We start from the raw sequence: 10550 nt of genomic DNA on the forward strand, positions 1-10550 counted from the left end.
CCACCCGCTTCCCGCTTTTGCTCTGGACCTCTGGCTCCCTCATCCGTGACTCCTCTTCAGCGGAGGAGACATCAATTGACTAACTGCACGATAATTTCTTTCACTTTTCAATGATTCTTCAAGTAGCAACCCCCCCCCCCCCCACACACACACAGACGACCTTAAGGTACCTATTAAAATCTAGTGTATGAGGGCTTCCCTGGTGGCGCAGTGGTTGAGAATCTGCCTGCTAATGCAGGAGACACGGGTTCGAGTCCTGGTCTGGGAAGATCCCACAGGTTGCGGAGCAACTAGGCCCCTGCGCCACAACTACTGAGCCTGCGCGTCTGGAGCCTGTGCTCCGCAACAAGAGAGGCCGCAATAGTGAGAGGCCCGCGCACCGCCATGAAGAGTGGCCTCCGCTTACCACAACTAGAGAAAGCCCTCGCACAGAAACGATAGACCCAACACAGCAAAAATAAATTAATTAGTTAATAAACTCCTACCCCCCAACATCTAAAAAAAAAAAAAATCTAGTGTATGACATGGCAGGGATAGAAGCAGTGCAGACATGAGAACATCACGGTCTGGCAGCCACCATAGAAGAAGTAATTCCAGCAAGAAACACTCAAGCGTGCTGAGTGGGTGAAAGGGAGTGAGGGTCAGGGTTTTACATGGTCCCAAAGTATCTCCCCACAAAACATTTATTAAATACAAAAGGAAGAAAAGAAACTTTACATTGGAAAAGCCCGGCACATATTGTTTTCATCAAGTGGATTAAGTTATTGCCACCAGCTGTGCAACCAGGAAACCTCAGGCGTCACCCACCAGGTTACAAGGGAGAGAACACAGTGCATGTGATACGCGTTACCTGGGTCCAACCACGAGGAAACATTGGACAGATCCAAAATGACATCCATTCTGCAAAATGACTGGCCTAGACTCTTAAAAATGTAAAGTCCTGAAAGTCAAAGAAAGACTGAGGGGCTGACTCAGTTGGAAAGTGACTGCGGAGGCAAGACAGCTGGCTGCCATGTGTGATCCTTTGCTCTAAACGATGCTACTGGGGCAACTGGTGACACGTGAATAGGGTCTCCAGCTGGAGGACATACAGGAGTTCTTTGTCCTGTCCTTGCAACGTTTCTGTAACTTTAAAGCTGTTTTACATTAAAATGTTGGAAAAACTAGAGGACAGAACCGCCGGTTCCGGCTCCGGTGAAGAATAGAATCTTCTGCTTCCTGCCCTGAGAGCATCGGACCATCCTCCCACGCACTCCTGTCAGAAACAACTGGATAACTAGACAAAATGCTCAGTTGGCCTCGAGAAGCAGGCAGCTCAGGAGAAGAGGAAGTAAATGAGGTGAGTCCTACCCTGTCTCAGGCTTTCTGCCTGGAGGTAAAATCCAGATTGGCACAAAGAAGGGAAACCCAAGCAGAGCTCAGTAATCTCTCCGAGTTGAAGAGCCAGAGATGGAAATCTGGGGAGGTCAAGACAGCTAGAACTGACAGGATACAGCAGGCAGGAGGAGGGAGAGCTCTGGAAACCTTCATAGGGTCCCCCGAGTTTTTTGGGGGGCCAGACAATAACACCTTCCAGGGAAAGAACAATTACTGCAGAGCCATAAGCTGAACAATTCCCCAAGCTCATAAGCACTAAGAATTGAGCTCCCATCAGCCAAAGTGAAGAGACTTCATTGAATGCATAGGGTGTTGGGTAGAGAGCCCAGAAGTGCCACACGTTAAAAACGGGTTAAATTGGCGGTAAAGGAGAGAGTCTTGAAAGAGCTTAAAAACAAGTCTTAAAAGACCAAAGTGATCTGCAAATAAATGAACTGCTTGCCACAAAAACTCCAACACTCTTTAAAGGGACATGACAACACCCATCACCCCAAAACAAAAACCTCACAATGTCTGACATCCAGTAAAAAAATTACTTGACATAAGAATAAGAAGTAAAGGACTTCCCTGGTGGCACAGTGCTTAAGAATCCACCTGCCAGTGCACGGGACACAGTTTGATCCGTGGTCTGGGAAGATCCCACATGCTGCGGAGGAGCCAAGCCCGTGCACCACAACTACTGAGCCTGCACTCTAGAACTTGCGAGCCACAGCTACTGAGCCCGCGTGCCACAACTACTGAAGCCCGCACGCCTAGAGCCCATGCTCCGCAACAAGAGAAGCCACGGCAATAAGAAGCCCGCGCACTGCAACGAAGAGTAGCCCCTGCTCACCACAACTAGAGAAAGCCTGTGTGCAGCAACAAAGACCCAACGCAGCCATAAATAAATAATAGACTTAATGATTAAAAAAAAAAGAATAAGAAGTAAAAGTTTGCCTTTAGCCTGAGGAAAAATCAGATTATATTAACTGACCCAGAAACGACAAAAGATGATAGAACTTTTCAAATTCCCGTTCTAAAATGAGCTCCTATTAACAGTCCTTGATGAAACTTGGAAACGGGATCCTGCTTCTTATCCCTCTTGGGAAACTGTTTCCACCTAACAGTGCACTGAGGTCAGCTTCCCCTGTAGTGACCTTAGCACCAGGCTGGATGGGAGCTCAGTCATTCCACATCAGGCACTGTTGCCTGACATTTTGTTTAACTCCAAACTTCCACTTCAGGAGTAATGTCACCTTCTACAGGAAGCCCTCCCTAACCTCCCAGGTCAGGTCCCCTGTAATACGTTGTCACCTCCCTGTTCTTTCATCCTGGCTATTTATCACAGCTGGTGTGAATTTATGTGAATTAATATCTGTCTCCTCCATTAATGCCCTGAGCACAAGAACTGAGGTCGTGTGTTCCTTGAATCTCCAGCACGAAGCACAGTGCCTGCATAGGGTGTCATGATAAACATTTGCTCAATGAATGAACAAATGCTATGGCCATAATGAATTTTATTTGGTCTTTGAAGCAAATTTTAAGAGTGTCATTGACAAACCATTGGTACCCAGAAGAGGGCGCTTCAAACTCCTGATGAACTGGAACTCGCCGGGTTCAGCCTTAGGTGTGCTTCAGGAAAGCATACCCAGGGCAGGTAAATACTATTCGGGCCCCTGTCTGGCTTCCTTTTGATGATTTAGTCTTAACAGAGGCCTTTCTCCAAAGTGTTATCACTCACTTTCTTCAGGACGACCGTGAGAGCATCGTCCTTACAAGTGAGACAGTCCCCAGACGGAAAATGGGCGGGTTGTAGCTGGTGCTTTTTAAAACCCCTTTCAGTTTTGAAAGTCTGTAATTTTCGACGTTAACCAGACAATCTTTTTCTTTTTTAATTTTAGCTTTATTGAGGTATAATTGACATATAAAATAGTAAGACATTTAAAGTGTACATTGTGGTGATCTGATAAATGTATACATTGTGAAAGCATCCCCCATTTAGTTAATTAACACATCCATCACCTCACATAATTCTCTTTTTTCTTTTCTTTTTTTTAAGGTCTACTCTCAGCAAATTTCTTCTAGCTTTGTAGGGACGCGGTAATTCCTCGCTTCCGCCACTAGGTGGCACTTTCCGTTTTAAATCCCCTGCCTGGCGGGATTTGAAATCCTCTTCACTTTTAAACGCATACTCGAGTTTGTCCTGTAGACGAGAAAATTGGTAACTAAAAGCTTATAAGATCGCGCAGCCCCCTACAACTCTAGCAGGCGGGTGGAGGTGGAGAAGCCCGCAGTCGGACTCACCTGGAACATTAGTGAGAGGGGGACCCACGCTCTCCCTCCTCCTCTGCTCCTGACTCTCTAGCGGTCTCTCCTGAGGGGCGGGTCGAGTGCGGAGACCCACAGGGCTGGAGACGCCCTGAGAAAGTTCTGCACCGCACAGACCCTCATCTTTAAAGTTAGGGTGCACAGGATCCGCCTCCTTGCTAACCCCAAGCTGGGGACACCTCAGGAAATAAAATAGAGATTCCCAGTCTCCATCTCCAGAGATTCTGATTCTGGTTAGGGTGAGGGTACTTACCAGGCTACTGGGAAGATTAAATAAGATGTATCCTAGCCTGCAGGACTTTTAGGAAATCAAGTGAGGCCATACATGTAAAGATCCTAGTACCATATGCAGCAGGCAGCACAGAGGAAGTGTTGGTTGAACGGAAGCTTTTATTATTATTATTAATTAATTAATTTTTTTTGCGGCACGCGGGCCTCTCACTGTTGCGGCCTCTCCCGTTGCGGAGCACAGGCTCCGGAGCGCAGGCTCAGCGGCCATGGCTCACGGGCCCAGCCGCTCCGCGGTATATGGGATCTTCCCGGACCGGGGCACGAACCCGTGTCCCCTGCATCGGCAGGCGGACTCTCAACCACTGCGCCACCAGGGAAGCCCGCTTTTATTATTTTTACCACTAGCGGTAAGCAGCCCAGGTGCCTATGACTATCTGTGCGTAGTAGATGCCCAGTAAATATTGTCAAATGAATCAACAACCTCCCAGTCAGACCCGGGGTGGAGGCTCTAGACCCCATCTGTAGGGACAAGGGAATTAGTATGATCAGGACACCCACCCTGTCCACTGGGTTTCCAGGGGCCCCTTGATCCCACATGCATCGTGGAAGTGCAGGGGGGTCCATCCAGAGAAGACAGCTGCCTCGGTGAGCCTGTCCGGAGCCCTAAAGCCAGATGGGGACACTGGCTCTGCAACCTGGCCCACAGTGGCATCTCGGGAGGGCATCTCAGGAGGGTGCCGTCCACTGCCCCCGGACCCACCTCCCCTACCCCCGCATCACACGTATGGCCTTCGTGGCAAGATCTTCCATAGCTAGCGGACTCCAGTCACCTGGGGAATGAAGAAATCGTTGTCAAGGCCAGGCCCCAGCAGCAGACACCCTGTGGCCGTCGGCTGGAATGCAGTGGCAAAGAACTGAGGGAGGCGGGTGGGCCAGCCGTGCTCCCAGCTACTCACCGGCTGGTTGGAGCCACTTCTGCTTCTGAATCTCCCTTCCTTGGGCAGAGCAGTTCTGTTTGCCCTCCTAAACCTCAGAGATTCCAAGAACTAAACCCGAACCCCCTGAGGCAAGAACTGTCCTAGCGACGTACTGCCATCAGGAAGCCTCTGCTGGCATCCGGAGAAGGGGCAGGTAGGAGGCCTCCATGCCCAGGGGGTTCCCGCCAACCAGCCAGGTGACTCAGGGAACCATCTGCCATGTGGTTCCCCATGACCTCCAGCAGGGGGCAGCCTGTCTGGGAAATTGGGGGCCGTGCTCTCCCAACCGGGTGCAGGCTTCCTCAGGCCAGCTCCCAGGTGTCCAGAAGAGCAGACGGCAGCGGTCAGTGTCCAGTAGAAAAACAGCCTGCCTGGCCCTTTACCTGCCAGGGCTCCAAATGAGGAAACATTAACACCAGACATGAGTTAGGATGTCAGAGTCCGTGTCATTTCAGCTTTGCTTTATTCTCATTTCTGAGTGATGTCCAAATCAGCTGAGCTTGGAGCACCACCCCTGCTCTGAATTTCTCCCTCTTTTGGACATTTTTTTCCTCCGGTTTTATTGACATATAATTGACGTACAGCACTGTATACGTTTAAAGTGTACAGCATAATGATTTGACTTCATACGTCGTGAAATGATTACCACAATAAGTTTAGTGAACATCCAACATCTCAAATAGATACAGAATAAAAGAAAAAGAAAAAACCCTTTTCCCTTATGATGAGAACTCTTAGGATTTACTCTTAACAACTTTCATATATAACATACAGCAATGTTAATTATATTTATCACGTTGTACATTACATCCCTAGTACTTATCTTAGAGCTGGTAGTTTGTACCTTTTGACCACCTTCATCCAATTCCCTCGCCCCACGCCTCACCTCGGGTAACCAGAAATCTGATCTCTTTTTCTATGACTTTGTTTGTTTCTTTGTTTGTTTTTGAAGTATAATTGACCAACAATACAATGTTAGTTCCTGGTGGACAACATAGGGATTTGATATTTCTATACATCACAAAATGATCACCACTGGATGTTTTATTGATATAAAAACAAGCATGAGGGACTTCCCTGGTGGCGCAGTGGTTAAGAATCCGCCTGCCAGTGCAGGGGACACAGATTCAAACCCTGGTCCGGGAAGATGCCACATGCCGCGGAGCAACTAAGCCCCTGTGCCACACCTACTGAGCCTGCGCTCTAGAGCCCGCGAGCCAGAACTACTGAGTCCACGTGACACAACTACTGAAACCCACACACCTAGAACCCGTGCTCTGCAACAAGAGAAGCTACCACAGTGAGAAACCCGCACACCTCAACGAAGAGTAGCCCCCGCTGGCTGCAACTAGAGAAAGCCCACACACAGCACCAAAGACCCAACGCAGCCAAAAGTAAATAAATAAATAAATTTATTAAAACAACAAACAAACAAGCATGAGCTTCAAAAGACGCCAATAAGGAAGTTAAAACGCAAGCCACAGACTGGCAGAAAATATTCACAATACATATATTTGGCAAGGGACTTGTGTCCAGAATACATAAATACCCTCAAATACCATCACATTAGGGTCAAGTTTCAACATATGAATTTTGGGGGGACACAGACGTTCAGCCTGTAGCATTCATCATGACTGATGCATACATTGTGGTGTATGCATACAACGCACTGCCGCTCAGCAGTAAGAAGAAACCCAGGCTTATTACACACATGAATCTCAAAATCAGTTTGAATGGAAAAAGCCAGACACAAAAAAGTACACACTACACGGCTCCATTTATATAAAATTCTAGAAAGTGGCAGAAAATGGGTCCGGATTACCAGGGGCAGGGTTAACTTGCCACCCACCACGAGGGTCTCACTTCTCTGCCTCGTCTGTGCCCTCCTTGGTGGGCACGCCCTCCCATCCTTGCCAAGCTATCAGCTCCAGTGTCTCTCCTCCCTCCGGAGGTCTCCCTGAGCCCCGAGGTGTCAGCACTTCCTTGGGCTGTCTCCATCACAGCACTTTGCCCCGTTGTGACCCAGGACCTGGCACAGAGGATGCCCTCCGTTGTTGTCATTGATGACTGAAAAGCAAAGGATCGTTCTTTCTATCTTAGAGATGAAGCTGAAGCTAGAAGGCCATTTTCGCATGTTCTCCCAAATTAGCAGCTGACTCAGCCCGCTAAGACCTAGCCCTGGACATTCTCCCTACTCCAGAAGAAGAGAGGGCTTTCCAAGGCTGGGGAAGGGGCTGCCCAGCCTGCAGGGATGGAGCTGGAGGGTTGGAGTCAGGATCAGGCATTAGACACCCTGCGTTTGGGCCCCTCCCACTGCCAGCTGTGCACCTTTGGGCAGGCACTTACCTTCTCTGAACCTCAGTAAAGTGAGCAAATACCACTAACCTCAGGGTGGTGTGGGCTTGAAGACAGTGCTGTACAGAAAGCCCCTTCCAAACAAATCACGCCTTCTTTGTTATTGTTGTTGTGTTTGTAATTATTAAAAACAAAACAAACCCAAACCCTGTGTAGTTTGGTAGTAGATACAATGGATTGATTTTCTGATATTTAGAGGAAGAAATTAGCTCTGTCCCAATCCCACCTTCTTCATGTATATATATGTATAACTATATATAATGTTACATCTGTAATTATATGGCTATAAATAATATGATTATTTACATAATTTTTCTTAAAACCTCCAGGTTTATATCGTACATATTCAACCAAATAACCATGATTCCCCCTCTTCTTTAGTTTCTGGAATAGAGTAGACTTGGTGCTCTCCACCAGACCTTCCTCTATAGCTTTTCCATGCCTAGCCTTGTTTATTTGGATGTATCTCGGGGATGGTGCTGTCCAGCACGGGAGGGTTTTGTTTTTTTTCAAGAAGTCACAGGGCTGCATTTCCTGAGCGTCTGCATGTTGCCTAATCCTTGTAAGAATGCTCTGCTGGGTAATACATTTTTAAGTGTAGTCATCTTTAATTATCTTTTTTTTTTTTTAAATACACTTTTATGGAGGCGCCGTGTTGTTGCAGCTCTTTGCTATGGTGTAACAAACTTAGTGGCGGTCATGGCAACATTATTATTCACAAGAGCCAAAAGGTGGAAGCAACCGGGGTGTCCACTGATGGATGGATGGGTCAGCAAAATGTGGTCTCTACATACAATGGAATACTATTTAGTCTTAATAAGGAAGGAAATTCTGGAACATGCTCCAACATGGGTGAAACTTGAAGATATTGTGTTAAGTGAAATAAATCAGTCACAAAAAAACAAATACTGTGTGATTCCACTTAGATGAGGTTTCTGGAGTCATCAGATTCATTGAGACAGAAGGTAGAATGCTGGTTGACAGGAACAGGGGTGAGGGGGAAAGGGGAGTTGTTTAATGGGTGCAGAGTTTCAGTTTCTCAAGAGGAAATATTTTGGGATCAGTTGCACATATACTTAACACTACTGGACCATACACTTAACAATGATTAAGATGATAAATTTTATGTTGTGTGCTTTGTTGGTTTTTTTAACCACAATTTAAAAAAACACAGTGATGTAAAAAAGCCCCCATCATTGTATTATGTTCATGGGCTCTCTGCATCAGGAGTTTGGGCACAGGGAAGGTGGTTCTTCTCTGCTCCAGGATATCTGGGACCTCAGCTGGGGTGACCCCAATGGCTGGGGCTGGAAGAGCTGGGCCAGAGAGTCTGCTTCCAAGATGATTCTTTACTCACACGTGTAGCACATGGGATGGACAAGCTCCTCTGGGCCTGCAGACTATAGCCCTACAGGTGGCACCTCCAGTCTGGCAGCCTCAAAGTAACCAGGCTTCTTGCACAGGGGCTCAGGGTTGCAAGAATGTGTGTTCCCAGCAGGTGAGGTGAAAGCAGAATGGCCTTTCTTTACCTAGTCTCAGAAGCGATGTTGTATCACTTCTACCATATTCTTTTGGTCCACCAGTAACATGAGCCCATCCAAGTTCAAGGGGTAGGGACACAGACCCTCTCAATGGGAGGTGTATCAAATCATTTGTGGCCACGTTTTTAAACCAACACAGACATAAATACAAAAAATTACAACACATAAATACAAATCATGAGTGTATTGCTTGAGGCAATTTTCCAACATGAACCACTCATATATTATAGTAACCCACAAGATCAGGAAATAGAACAATACCAGAAACCCCTCTTAGGCTCCCTCCCAGTCACTCCCCCTACCCTCATCCCCAACTTCTGACACTAAAGGTTACTTTTGCTTGATTTGAACTGAACTGAACACTTCAAAATGGTCAGTTGTGTGTTTTGTGAATTTTACCTTAATTTTAAAAAAAGAACAGTCCAGATATACCAGCCAACACGATATCGGAAGGATCTCACTCTGGATGTGGCTAATACAAGTCTTCCTGTTACCCATATCTTGGATCAATAACTGAAGCTTGACTTGCTAATTAGCTAACAACATCCGAAATACTTTTTAAAAAACATTGGTGTGAGAAGCAAGAAGAACTACAATTCTGCAGCCTGTGAAAGGAAAACCACATTCACAGAAAGATAGACAAAATGAAAAGGCAGAGGACTTTGTACCAGATGAAGGAACAAGATAAAACCCCAGAAAAACAACTAAATGAAATGAAGATAGGCAACCTTCCAGAAAAAGAATTCAGAATAATGACAGTGAAGATGATCCAGGACCTCGGAAAAAGAATGGAGGCAAAGATCGAGAAGATGCAAGAAATGTTTAACAAAGACCTAGAAGAATTAAAAACAAAACAAACAGAGATGAACAATACAATAACTGAAATGAAAAATACCTTAGAAGGAATCAATAGCAGAATAACTGAGGCAGAAGAAGGGATAAGCAACCTGGAAGACAGAATGGTGGAATTCACTGCTGCAGAACAGAATAAAGAAAAGAGAATGAAAAGAAATGAAGATAGCCTAAGAGACCTCTGGGACAACATTAAACACAACAGCATTTGCATTATAGGAGTCCCAGAAGGAGAAGAGAGAGAGAAAGGAACCGAGAAAATATTTGAAGAGATTATAGTCGAAAACTTCCCTAACATGGGAAAGGAAATAGCCACTCAAGTCCAGGAAGTGCAGAGAGTTCCAGGTAGGATAAACTCAAGGAGAAACACTCCAAGACACATAGTAATCAAATTGACAAAAATTAAAGACAAAGAAAAGTTATAGAAAGCAACAAGGGAAAAACGACAAATAACATACAAGGGAACTCCTATAAGGTTAACAGCTGATTTCTCAGCAGAAACTCTACAAACCAGAAGGGAGTGGCTCAATATATTTAAAATGATGAAAGGGAAGAACCTAAAACCAAGATTACTCTACCCGGCAAGGATCTCATTCAGATTCGATGGAGAAATCAAAAGCTTTACAGAGAAGCAAAAGCTAAGAGAATTCAGTACCACGAAACCAGCTCTACAGCAAATGCTAAAAGAACTTCTTTAAGTGGGAAACACAAGAGAAGAAAAGGACCTACAAAACAAACCCATAACAATCAAGAAAATGGTAATAGGAACATACATATTGATAATTACCTTAAATGTGAATGAATTAAATGCTCCAACCAAAAGACACAGGCTCACTGAATGGATACAAAAACAAGACCCGTATATATGCTGTCTACAAGAGACCCACTTCAGACCTAGGGACACATAGAG

This window comes from Leucopleurus acutus, assembly GCF_964270905.1.
Source record: "Leucopleurus acutus genome assembly, chromosome: 6".
Classification (NCBI taxonomy): domain Eukaryota; kingdom Metazoa; phylum Chordata; class Mammalia; order Artiodactyla; family Delphinidae; genus Leucopleurus; species Leucopleurus acutus.